Source organism: Crocuta crocuta, unplaced genomic scaffold (assembly GCF_008692635.1).
Source record: "Crocuta crocuta isolate KB4526 unplaced genomic scaffold, BGI_CrCroc_1.0 scaffold247, whole genome shotgun sequence".
In the NCBI taxonomy this organism is placed as follows: domain Eukaryota; kingdom Metazoa; phylum Chordata; class Mammalia; order Carnivora; family Hyaenidae; genus Crocuta; species Crocuta crocuta.
Genome location: NW_027531910.1, coordinates 413,014 through 425,578, shown reverse-complemented (window position 1 = coordinate 425,578; position 12,565 = coordinate 413,014). Strand labels below are relative to the sequence as shown.

The following is a 12,565-nucleotide window of genomic DNA, read 5'->3' as shown; positions in this document are numbered from 1 at the left end:
TCTAAAAGAAACAGACGTGGCCAGAGATGAGAAAATTCAAGTAAGGTTAAAGATGGTGCCCTTTAGAGTGCTAACTAAGACCTTTTTATGAACTTACTGAAGCTTTTTTTGGTGGAGTGGTTCAAGTGGAAGACAGATTGCAACCATCTGAGGATGAAGCAGGAGGATCAGAAGTTATATCAGTGAATGTAGACTACCCTCTAAGAAGCATGGGTGTGAACAAAGAAGGTGATGACCCCATAATTAGAGGGGAATGTATGCAATTTTATATCTCCAAGACTCCACTTCCTCACCTAGAAAAGGATAAAAATAATGCCTGACTAGTGATAGTGTCGTGAGGATAAAAATCTATCACTCATTGAATGTACTTGTGTCCTTTCACTGAATCAATGCTCATCATGTTTTCATTTTCATATCTGTTTTTTAAGTTTATTTATTTTGAGAGAGATGGAGAGAGTGCGAGCAGGCAAGGGGAAGAGAGAGGGAAAGAGAAATTCAAGCCAGCTCCGCTCTGTCATTGCAGAACCATGAGATCATGACCTGAACTGAAATCAAGAGTCAGACACTTAACTGACTGAACCACCCAGGTGCCCTTCATTCTCATCTCTTAAATCATAAAAGTCAGATGAATAACAATGCACACAGTTGACTGGCTTTGCATTTCCCTAACTCAAGTTTGCTTGTTTGTTTTTTAACTGTATATACCTGAGTTCGATCCCACAAAATAATAACATATAATTTCTTTAGCACTTAGAACAAGAACAGGTTTTGTCTGGGAATAAATGGAGTTAGGAGAGAACATTTCCCCTCTTGCCCCACATTATAAAGTGAAGAAACAGCCTCAAGTAGAAATTCTAGGAGCAAATGTCACTTGCTTTATGGGTCAAACTGATCCACTGAGAATTCTCGTTCTGGATTACTTCAATATTCAAACATAGTTTTAGATCCAACCCTCAACATCTCTATCCACTTTTCCTTTTTGAATTGAAGATTTCAAAAGACCAGATAAGCCTGTGTTTACATAAAGTCATACAGCCATGACTGTGACATAACAATTGTTGCCAGCTCATAGGGCAATAGGCAGAGAAGCAGGGAAGGGTAAGTCCACAGTGCAGCTGCAGGAGGCAGGTAGCTACCTGGAGTTATTCTAGTCAAATCCAAGCCTCGAAGTTCCCAAATTTCCCAAGAAGACAGTGATAGAGACCACAACCCAGGGTTTATCTCTCATGCTACCAAAAATTCTGCAGGTAAGAACACGGGGCTTCATTTCTCTCCAGATAATTCGACAGAAAAGGTCTGTAGTGCAGCCATGTCTAACCTAAGAGACGGGATCAGACAGTTGCCAAAAAAACAAGAAAACAGAACAAAATAAAACAAAGAAAGAAAAACAGATTAATCGAGGAAAAGAAAAATACATCATCTTTTTGGAGATTTTTAAAAATTTAAATATGCCTTTAATTTAGCCTAGGCAGTGGGAATTTCTTGAGTGTGTATGTGAGTGGTCTGTATATACACGTTGTACTTTAAAATTTTGGAGCTTATCCAGATATTTCAAATACTAATTTTGGCAGAATTTCCCTTTAAGGATATCCTGAAGAGAATTTGTTACTCACAATTTTAAGTAAAAATTGACAAGGAGTGCTTTTTCAGCCCAGTAGGAGTCAGCTACGTGCACATCACAAGACTTGTAGGAAACCCATTCACCCTCCTATTTTCTTCTACAAAGTTAAAAAAGCTGCAATTGGGGGGGACCCTCAGATAGCTCTAGCGGTTCCTTCTGTTTCTTTTGGAGTTGACATTTGGATGTGTTGAAGGAAAAAAAATCATCATATATTCTCCTTTCCTACTCTTTAAATCACAGGAAGAAGCAGCTTAAGAAAAAGTAAGTTTTGTTTTCTTTTCCATGTTTCCTTTGTGGTTTTTATGTGGTATTTCGGCGTTCATTTTTTTTTTAAGTATGAGCAACTCTTATAAACTTTCTAGAAACCACTTATGAGAACATTTTTACTTGGCAAGTAAGTGTATATCTTGAAGTTTCATAGGAACTTTAAAAAGCCAGTTGAGCCAACAGTTATTAAATTTTATAAGCTGAGGTTTTCAGATTTCTGACTTCAATAATATGTGTGCGGGGGCCACATAGTGGCCAGATAACTCTTTGGAGTTGCCTCCTGAGTTGTGAAAATGGCTTTTATACAAGTTATAGCTTCATTGCCATAAAACAAAACAACAACAGCAAAAAAAAATAAAAAGGTGGCAGAATTCTGGGGATTTATTTCACTTAGTTTCTTTGAATGACTGACTTTATCACTGTGGTTATTTTATGGCTGGGTTTATATATTCGGAGCACAATTTGAAGTCATTTACAGATTTGAAGTGAGTGAGATTCCTGCGATTTTTAAGAAAAATCTGCGTGCTTGTTCCAGAAGCAAGCTTAAAGACCATTCCTTTTTTAAAAAAATTTTTAACATTTATTCATTTTTGAGAAAGCACAAGTGGGGAGGGGCAGAGAGAGAGGGAATCATACAATCTGAAGCAGGCTCCAGGCTCTGAGCTGTCAGCACAGAGCCCGATGTGGGGTTCGAACCCATGAACCATGAGATCATGGCCTGAGCTGAAGTGGGATGCTTAACTGACTGAGCCATCCAGGTGCCCCAAGGCCATTCCTAATGTTAGGTTTTCTGAGATTGAATTGAAATGTCTGTGTGTCTGGCCCATGCAAAAGCATACATTCCATATGTGTTTATGCTTTTTCCCTCACTAGTTTAGTCAGACCGTCTTTGATATCTGTCAGCCATTTGAAAACTAAGCTGTTAGTTTGGGTTTCAAACATGTGGAAACTGAAAAGAATCATGAATAAAATGTGTAATTCTTATAAATAAAATGTAATAAAATCCTCACATCATTTTAGCTGTCATTTCACACTCACAATATCATCATGTATAAATTCGAGCATTTTCATCGGCAAAGCCTATAGATTAATATTTAACACAAATATTGCAAACATGTATCTTACAAGATATTTCTTAACATATTTGTTATGATATATGCCTAAAGCCATAATCCAAATTGTTTGATGGGAAGGTAAACTCTGATGTCTGTTTTCTACACTTACTCAATTTCCACATGTTACCATTTGTTACCAATACTAAATAAGAACAGCAGATTTGAGTTTCAATGTCATATCACCTCACTGACAAGTTTACCTTTGATTTTTATTACACTTGCCAACAACATTTTGAATGAAGGTGGATTAATTTGGGTTCCTTAAACAAGCCTCGCAACTTTTGACTATAATATTGAAAATAAATGTTCATCTAGAACATGTTGGGAAAGCTTTATTTGTTTTTTATGTTTTCAATCTAGGAAACATGATTTCTTTAGAATTGAAAGCCAAATACTTGGGTTCACATGGGAAGTTCTCAGTCAGATGACAGTTAAGCAAACTTGTATTTCCATGTTCTTGTAATTGTCTTTTTCCTCTCTGATCGTCATCATTTTTCTTGGTTACCTTTTGGTACCCTGGAAATGATCAGCTTGAGCACTTATCTATCTCCACAAACTACAGATGCCCTTAAGAATCTCTTAGAATCAATGGACCCTCCTCTCAAAAAAAAAAAAAAAAAGCCCTTTGCAAATAGATTTTTCAATTACATTCCTGGGGTTGATAGATGCCTGAAATCTGCCCTTGAGTATTCCCTGAGGTCCTTATTATGAGCCACTGGCTTCTATGAAATCAGAGACCTCAGCTTCAGACATATCTTGGTGTCAGTGAGTTCAACAAAAGATTTGGGCTACGAGTGGAAGTATGCCTAAACTGTCTCTCTAAACTTTCTTCACTTGAAGACACGGAAGGCTAAGGTAAGGATTTTAGTTTAAGGTTTGGTTTTTTGTTTGTTTGTTTGTTTGTTTGTTTTTTAAGAGAGAGCAAGAGCACATGCAAGTTGGGGAGGAAAAGAAGGGGAGAGAGAGATGGGGAGGGAGGGAGGAAGAATCCCAAGCAGGTTCCATATTCAGCATGGAGCCCAATACAGGGCTTGATCCCACGACTCTGGGATCATGATCTGAGCAGAAATCAAGACTCAGAGGCTAACTTGATTGAGCCATCCAGGTACCCCAAGTTTAAAGGTTAAATTTTAGGGGCTCCTGGGTGGCTTAGTCGGTTAAGCGTCCGACTTTCGCTTAGATCATGATCTCGCGGTTCATGCTGAACTGCCAGCTCAGAGCCTGGAGCCTGTTTCAGTCTGTGACTCCCTCTCTCTCTGACCCTCCCCTGCTCACGCTGTCTCTCTCTCTCTCTCTCTCTCCTAGAAATAAATAAAAACATTAAAAAAAAAAAAGGTTAAATTTTAAATCAGTTGCTTAGTTAATTCATGGCCATACTTGTCCTGGGCAGTGTGTACTGGAAACAAAAGTGGAGTTTTCAAGGAGCAGAACAGTTCCTTTTGTGGAAAGCAAGGCTTAGGATGGAACGCTGGTAGGATTAACCCATTAAAGACCGCAGAATGTGGAACAGATGACTGCAGAGGAGTCTTCCTGTTTCTCTGGCCATCCTCCTGTATCTCCGTACCTACCCACTGGTAGATTGGAACACAAAAGGAAGATCTATACAAGTGCCCATTACCCTTTAAGGGATCGCAGTCTTTAAATCTTCCCTTCTTTAGGGGCTCCTTTTATCAGCACTCAAACATGCTCAATTTCCTGTCTTAAAACGTTTCTCCTGGGGCACCTGGGTGGCTCAGTCGGTTAAGCATCTGACTTCAGCTCAGATCATGATCTCACAGTTTGTGGGTTCGGGCCCCACATCGGGCTCTGTGCTGATGGCTCAGAGCCTGTTTCAGATTCTGTGTCTCCCCCTCTCTCTGCCCCTTCCCCACTCATTCTCTGTCTCTCAAAACTGAATAAATGCTAAAAAAAAAAATTTTTTTTAAATGCTTCTCCTTCATTTCTGAGCTCCTCCAATTCCCCTCTTCCTCAGCTTCATAGATCAATATCTCAAAATGTTTTCTACACTCTATTAATCTCTGCTTCCCGAGTCCCACTTTTCAGTCTATTGTAATCTGGCTTTAGTCCTCATCAGCTTTTCCCTGCTCTCTCGGAGGTTATCAATCACTAGTGTATTGCTAAAACCAGCAGACATTTCTTGTTATCTATTCAGTGTCTAGAATCAATTTTACTCTATTCTCCACTTTCCCCACTTTGAGACACTCTTTACCCAGGGCTTCCATGAGATCAAACTGTTAACTTCTCTCCCATGAAAACCACTCTTTTTGGTCTGATTTGCAGATTTCTCTTCTTTTCCCCTGTATCCTAGACTCCTTTTCTCTTTCTGGGCAATCTCACTGCTTCATTCATCATCTGTTGTATAAGCTTATGAATCCAAAATCTCTATCTCTAGCTGAGATATCTTTTCTGAGCCATAGACCTATATGTTTAATTGTCTGCTGAGTGCATAACTGCCTGAGTAGGCTTGGACCCCAGTGAATTAAGTGGCAGAGGAGGAAGGGGTATCAGGGACAAACCAGGACTTGCACGAAGACCCCTTCCAACATACCCAATTTATATGGTTTCCCTGCCATTAATATGCGGTTTCCAGAGCTTTCTTTGGCCCTGGCTAAACAGCTCTACGTGGCTACCCCAAAGCCTTCTCCAACCTCATCATTTAATCTAAAAGTAAATTATCATTTCCTACTCCCCACCCTATTTCCCTCAGGTATACTCTTACATAGTAATTGACACCATGAGGAAACCAGTTGCTCAAACCAGAAACTTGAGTAACTAACTCCTTCCCTCCCTCAATTCAAATATTCAAAGAATCTCTAAGCTCTTGCAAGGCTGCCCTCTGCATTCTACCTATGTCTCTCCTTTTTTGTCACGGCCACCACCCGATTTCAGGCTGCCATCTTCTTTTACTTGCTACACAGTAGCCCTTTCACTAGTCTCTGCCTCCAAGATTGCCCTCTGCTACCGCAGGCTCCATACTGAAGCCAGAGTGATTGACCTAAAACAACTGGTGTAAAAACACATTTGACTATGCAAACCTCTTACTTCAAGCTTTTCCCTGACACTCCACTGCTCTTAAGATGATGTCCAGATTCCTTCTCAAGGTTAAAGAGAAACAATAATAGAGTATAGGGGATTACAACAGATCTCTGCAAACTTTAAAGTGCTTGGGTAGGACCTGGTCTTTGTTAAAATGCAGATTCTGGTTCTTTAGGTCTGGGTTGGTGCCTGTGTTTTTTTTACATTTCTAACAAGCTTCCAGATGAAGCTGATAATCCTAATCCAAGGACCACGGTTTGGATGGTCATGCTAGATTGGCTGAAGCTCAAGTCCCAGTTGTGTAACTCCCTAGGTCTGGGAACTTGAAGTTACTCAACTTCTGTGTTTCATCTTTTCCTTGTATATAAAATGGAGATCATGATGGTGTACCTTTTTCTTAGGTTTGTTATGAGGAATAAACATGTCACATTAAAATTACTTGTAGGGCACCTGGAGGGCTCAGTTGGTTAAGCATATCACTTCAACTCAGGTCATGATCTCACAGCTTATGAGTTCGAGCCCTGCATCAGGCTCTGTGCTGACAGCTCAGAGCCAGGATCCTGCTTCAGACTCTGTGTGTGTGTCTCTCTCTGTCCCTTCCCTTTTCTCTCTCTCTCTCTCTCTCTCTCTCTCTCAAAAATAAACATTTTTAATTTTTTTTTTAAAAATCACTTGCAACAGTGTCTGGCCCAGAGTAAATGTTGAATGGCCTTATTATGGGGTGCCTGGGTGGCTTAGTTGATTAAGCGTCTGACTTCAGCTCAGGTCATGATTTCACGGTTTGTGAGTTCAAGCCCTGCGTCGGGCTCTCTGCTATCAGCTAGAGCCTGGAGCCTGCATCAGATTCTGTGTCTCCCTCTCTCTTGCCCCTTCCCCACTCACGCTTTGTCTCTCTTCCTCTCTCAAAAATAAATAAGCATTAAAAACATTTAAAAAATAAAATAAAATAAATGGCCTTTATTATCACTAGTCAAGACTTTGCATTACTTAGCCTCTACTTCCTTCTCCAAACCAATTTTACTACGACATTGGTTGGTACGCATGCGCAAACATGCACACACACTTTTGCCAGACATACTAAATGACCTTCAGCAAATTAAGAACAGAACAAATGCCTCCTTTCAGACAAGCTTCCAAAGGCACTTTTTGGCAGAGCCTCTGCCTACAGAGCTAACTCAACTCAGTCACCCCCATCTTTTGGATCTAGGCTTAAGTGCTGCCTCCTCTGGGAAGCATTTACAGAACACCCTCCACCCAAGTCCATATTTCATACCACTTTGAGTATTCTCATATTACCAGTGTGCCTCCTGGTCTCACATTATAATCTCATTTATTTATCTGTCTCTCCTATAAGACTATCTGCCCCATTAGAGTGAAGGACTGTGGCAATTTTGCTGTATTTCTAATATCTTAAACATTCTTGCATGTTGCAGGTGATCAGTAAAGAGTGAATGCATTTTATAGACACATTTCCAAAGACCTGTAAAATGAGAAATGGAGTCAGGGAACAGAAAGCTTTAAGATCTGGTTTGAGTAAAAGGAAATATTGAATGTAATCCAAATGCTGCTTCTGAGCTGGACTGTTAACACACTAGAAAGAGACAAAGAGTTCTAAATTCGTAAAATAAATAAACAAGGCTAAAAAGTCAATGCAGTGGTGATAGTATGACACAGAGAGTCAAGGCTTTGAAGTCTGGTCCATGTTGAGTTTTCTGTGAACTCAGGCAAATTAGTTTGCTTCCCTGCCTTAAAGATGGAATAAAAATACCCATTTTGTAGAATTTTGTATTAAAGCAATAGTAACATTTTTATTTTACTACTTTTGTTTGTTTCAATTTTTTATTTAAATTCTAGTTAACATACACTAGAATTTTGTGTATCTAGTTAACATACACTAGAATTAAGTGATTCATCACTTACCTATAACACCCAGTGCTCATCATAACAAGTGCAATCCTTAATACCCATCACTTGTCTAGCCCATCACCCACCCACCTCAGTTTGTTCCATCAACCCTCAGTTTGTTCTTTATCACTAAGAGTCTCTTATGGTTATTTTTATTTCTTCTCAGATTCTTCTGTTACAATACTCTTGCTACTAACAAAGATTTGAGATATTCTTTGGTTTGTTCATTTTGCCAGAGCAGTACTCACCAAATGTATTCTGAGTTTTATTTTTCAGTAAATCATTTTGATACACCAGATTCTCCCCTCAACATTATTTAAGAATATACTTCTTGGTTTTATTTACAATTTAATCACAATTATAGCACCGAAGACAGTGGGAATGGGCGTCTGGGCTCCTTATATCCCAGCTTGATTTTGTTCTCTTCAATGATTCCTTACAACTCCTCATAAGACAATTTAATTAATATGGTCACGTTACCCCTAATACGTTTTAAAAGAGTATTAGGAGCACCTGGGTGGCTCAGTCATTTGAGCGTCCACCTTCGGCTCAGGTCATGATCTCAGAGTTCATGGGTTACAGCCCCAGAGCCTGGAGCCCATTTCAGATTCTGTGTCTACCTCTCCCTCTGACCCTCCCCTGCTCATGCTCGCTCTCTCTCTCTCTCTCAGAAATAAATAAAACATTAAAAAAAATTTTAAAGAGTATTAAGAGTTGTCCTGATCAAGATATCAAACTATTTTTTTTCAGAGCCAGAAAGTCATACATAAAGGTAGTTTATTCATTCATACATTCACTAATTTATTCACCAAGTAGATCAAGCCAGTATAGTAGCTACAGAAAAATTGGTCAAATTGTTTAATTTTCTTTATATCATGGATCTATGCATTATGTCGATGACCATTTCATGAGTCTCCTATGAAAAAGGAATAATCTATCATAAATTTTGACCAAATGCCTCTCAGTATAGAACTAACTGCTTCAGTTTTGTGGAAAATTGTTTCTGAACATTAAAATCAACACTTCTTTAGCAGATTCATGGGTATAATTTGCATGCAGGAAAGAAAAGAAAAAGCATCTGACACCAAAGGCTTGCTACCTAAACGAAGTAAAATTTAATTTTAAAAAATGATTTCTGGTCCTATAATTACATTTAGTCTATCAATTCATTCTCTTGAACACATTTATAGTTATACTATCACAGAAGATTCTAATCTTTGATAGTTTTTTTATCTGAACAACTGTACTCTAATTTTGTTCATATTTTATTTTCCTTATTATCAAAGAGATACATCATATAATTTATGAAATACTGAGCATTTTTAAAAATCCATAACTTCAATCAAGAGGCCTAACATTTGAGCATATTTTCTTCTAAACTGGTTTTCTCCTCTTTAATAGTATTTAGCAGTTGAGATCACACTGCTTATTCACTGATACTCTATTTTTGTCCTTACATCAATATCAGAACCATTGTGCCATGTCATTACTTTCCAAACACCATATTAATAATATCTAGTATCATTTTAAAAATCATTTAGTCAATAATTTTGTATTCTTTTAAGCAGTGTATAGAAGGCCCTTTCAAGTCCTATACTTAAGCATAACTGAACAAACACTCAACACAATATAACTAAAAAACACAAAATATACTTTGAAACTTTAGATCAGGGATCAGTAAACATTTTTTCTAAAGGGCCAGATAGTAAATATTTCAGGCCTGAAAACTACTCAAGTCTGCCATGGTAGTTCAAAGGCAGCCACGAGGACACCTAGCTGGCTTAGTCAGTGGAGTATGCAACTCTTGATCTCAGGGCTGTGAGTTTGAGCCCCATGTTGTATATAGAGATTACTTTTAAAAAGAAAAAAAAAAGCAGCCACAGACTGTATGCAAATTAAAGAGTATGGTCATGTTCCAATAAAACTTTATTTAAGGACACTGAAATTTAAATTTCCTATCATTTCACATGTCAAAACATTGTATTCTTCTTTTGTTTCTTTTGTTTTTTGTTTTTGTGTGTGTGTGTGTGTGTGTGTGTGTGTGTGGCTTTTTTGTTTTGTTTGTTTTGTTTTTTGATCATTTAAAAATGTAAAACCTGTTTAGGTCTCAGGCCATGGCTAGATTTAGGTCCTTGGGCTAGAGCTGGCAACCTCTAATCTAAAACCTGATTCCCAGAACCCTGGTTTCCCCAGGTATGAGAAGCATCTGTGAACACATGCATATGTACATATTCTTAAATGATAAGTAGTTTTCATTAGATGCTAAATAAATTCATAAACTAAAATGTTTAAAAATTACTGTTTCAGATAATATACATGGAAGTACTTTGTAAACCATAAATCATTATCAAAATACCTATTGGTACTTCACTCTTGATGTTAATCAGTTAAACCCCAAATGATCTGAAAAAATTAATTAATAGAAATAAATATATGCCATTATCAAAAGTGCACCTGAGAAACTGATATTCAAAATCCAAAACCCCGGGCTCCTGGGTGGTTCAGTCGGTTAAGCATCCGACTTCAGCTCAGGTCATGATCTCACCATTTGTGGGTTCGAGCCTCACATCGGGCTTTGTGCTGACAGCTCAGAGCCTGGAGCCTGCTTCGGATTCTGTGCCTCCTTCTTTCTCTGGCTCTCCCCCGCTCTCACTCTGTCTCTGTCTCTCAAAATAAATAAATGTAAAAGAAATTTTTTTAAAATAAGAATTAACAGCCATTCTGAAAAAAAAAAAGAATTAACAGCTATTCTGTCTCTCAAAAATAAATAAATGTAAAAAATTTAAAAAATAAGAATCAACAGCTATTCTGAATATATTAGAATATTTATTGTTTTACTTGTTTTCTGACTGAGACAAGGGCTTACAAATAATGCTATTCACTCCTTCATTTTGTTTTTAAGTTTTAAACTACAAAGGTAGCATCATCAGAGAATCCTAATTTCACATCCTGGTTAATAAAAGCCAGTATGTACCTTACTAACTCTCTCTCTGTCTTCCTCTTTCCCCACATATCCGTACACACAATACAACAAACAATAATAAGAACAAGCCACCTTTATTGTAACGTATGTATGGATTTGAAAGTTCCACTTAATCACATATCTCTACTTTTAGAGTTCTAAGACAATTGTGAAGTAGACGCAGGTGTCATATGTGAAAAAACTTATTACCAATTTTATTATTCTTAAAGTTGAATTAGAAAACAAGGTTTTTTCAAAGACTGCCCCTCCCAGCCTGAATTGAGCTCACTCCCAGAGGAGATAGAACATGGGCCCTGCAGGTGACAGTGCTCCTTCCCGCGGCCAGGTAGCTACAGTGAGTTGTCTGGAGGGAGAGGAGCAGAGCTGAGCCCTGTGCACAGGCAATTCCACCAGAGTGATGGGAGAGACTGGGTTACACAAGAGAGGACCCTTTTGCCCAGTTGCTTATCGGTGAAGTCACGCTGCAAGTATAACAGAATCGGTGAGCCAAGGTAGGAACACTTATCCCCAATAATTTCAAAAGAGCAATGACAAGTATAGAAATTTGGGAAATAAGAGCTTTTTAATTCAAGAAAACATTCCCAATTTTTTTTATAAATTTAAGTCATCCATGTAAATTGCAGAAATGTCAAATAAGATTTTTAGTTAACAGTATATGTTGCAGACCTGCTTTTACAGTGTGGTCTTCCATTGACCAAGAAGCAAACAGTAGGCTAAATACATTTGTAGCAATGAATACCTGGGTTTTTAAAGCTCTGACATGTAAAAATATTTAGTTTCATAAGTGCTGCCTTCCAGGTTTGGTTCTTAGAGCAGCTCTTAGTGTGCTCACTGGCTTGTCGTCCATACCCCTTGGCATGCTAGGTCACCACCTGCACAACAATGTGGATTCCCCACTGCTTAAGAACCTTCCCCTGCTTGGGGCGCCTGGGTGGCTTAGTCGGTTAAGCGTCTGACTTTCGTTTAGGTCATGATCTCGCGGTTTGTGGCTTCGAGCCCCGCGTCGGTCTCTGTGCTGACTGCCAGCTCGGAGCCTGGAGCCTGTTTCAGTCTGTGACTCCCTCTCTCTCTGATCCTCCCCTGCTCACGCTGTCTCTCTCTCTCTCTCTCCTAGAAATAAATAAAACATTAAGAAGAATAATAATAATAAAAAAGAACCTTCCCCTGCTTTTCCTACAGATTAGCTTTATTCAGCCTTTAGGACACTGCTCTAGAAGAAGCTTTACTTGAAGCTTTCTAGAAATTTCCTGAAGTCTCTAGAGTGCCCCATGCATTTATCCCAAGTATTTCCACATGTTCTCTCTCCTTCTGCCCTTTCTTCCATCCACAATGTTTACTGAGTACTCAGCACATGCTGGTGATAATGCTAGACATCAAAAGTCTGGTGGGAACATAGCGTCTGTCCCACCTGACGTTTACTGTTGAGCANCAGCCGTGCAGGAGAAATTAGAGCCAAGGTCCTCATCCGCTGGAAGAGTCATGGAGTAAAAAAAGTTATTTGTGAGTCTCTCTCCCATGCCAGCGTGGACACTTTCCATAGGAGAGACCTGGTTTTATCTTCACTGCCAACACTGTGGATGGCCCGGAGTTGGTACTCCAGAGCTCTTTGTGAAACGCACAGAACTAAAAGCACCCTGT

The 12,565-nt window shown here is 38.8% G+C and overlaps 1 protein-coding gene across 2 annotated transcripts in view; it reads left to right on the top strand.

The window, feature by feature from the left end:
• Positions 1–1,085: 1,085 nt before the first annotated feature.
• The window catches only part of FHL5 (four and a half LIM domains 5), a 44,235-nt gene continuing 32,755 nt past the window's right edge, over positions 1,086–12,565 (top strand). The window contains exons 1-2 of one of the 2 annotated variants that reach the window (XM_077774685.1): positions 1,086–1,247; positions 1,862–1,882. The gene's annotated coding sequence lies outside the window, so the exon portion shown is untranslated. The remainder of the gene's footprint in view (positions 1,248–1,861; positions 1,883–12,565) is intronic. The other variant, XM_077774684.1, reaches the window with a different exon arrangement.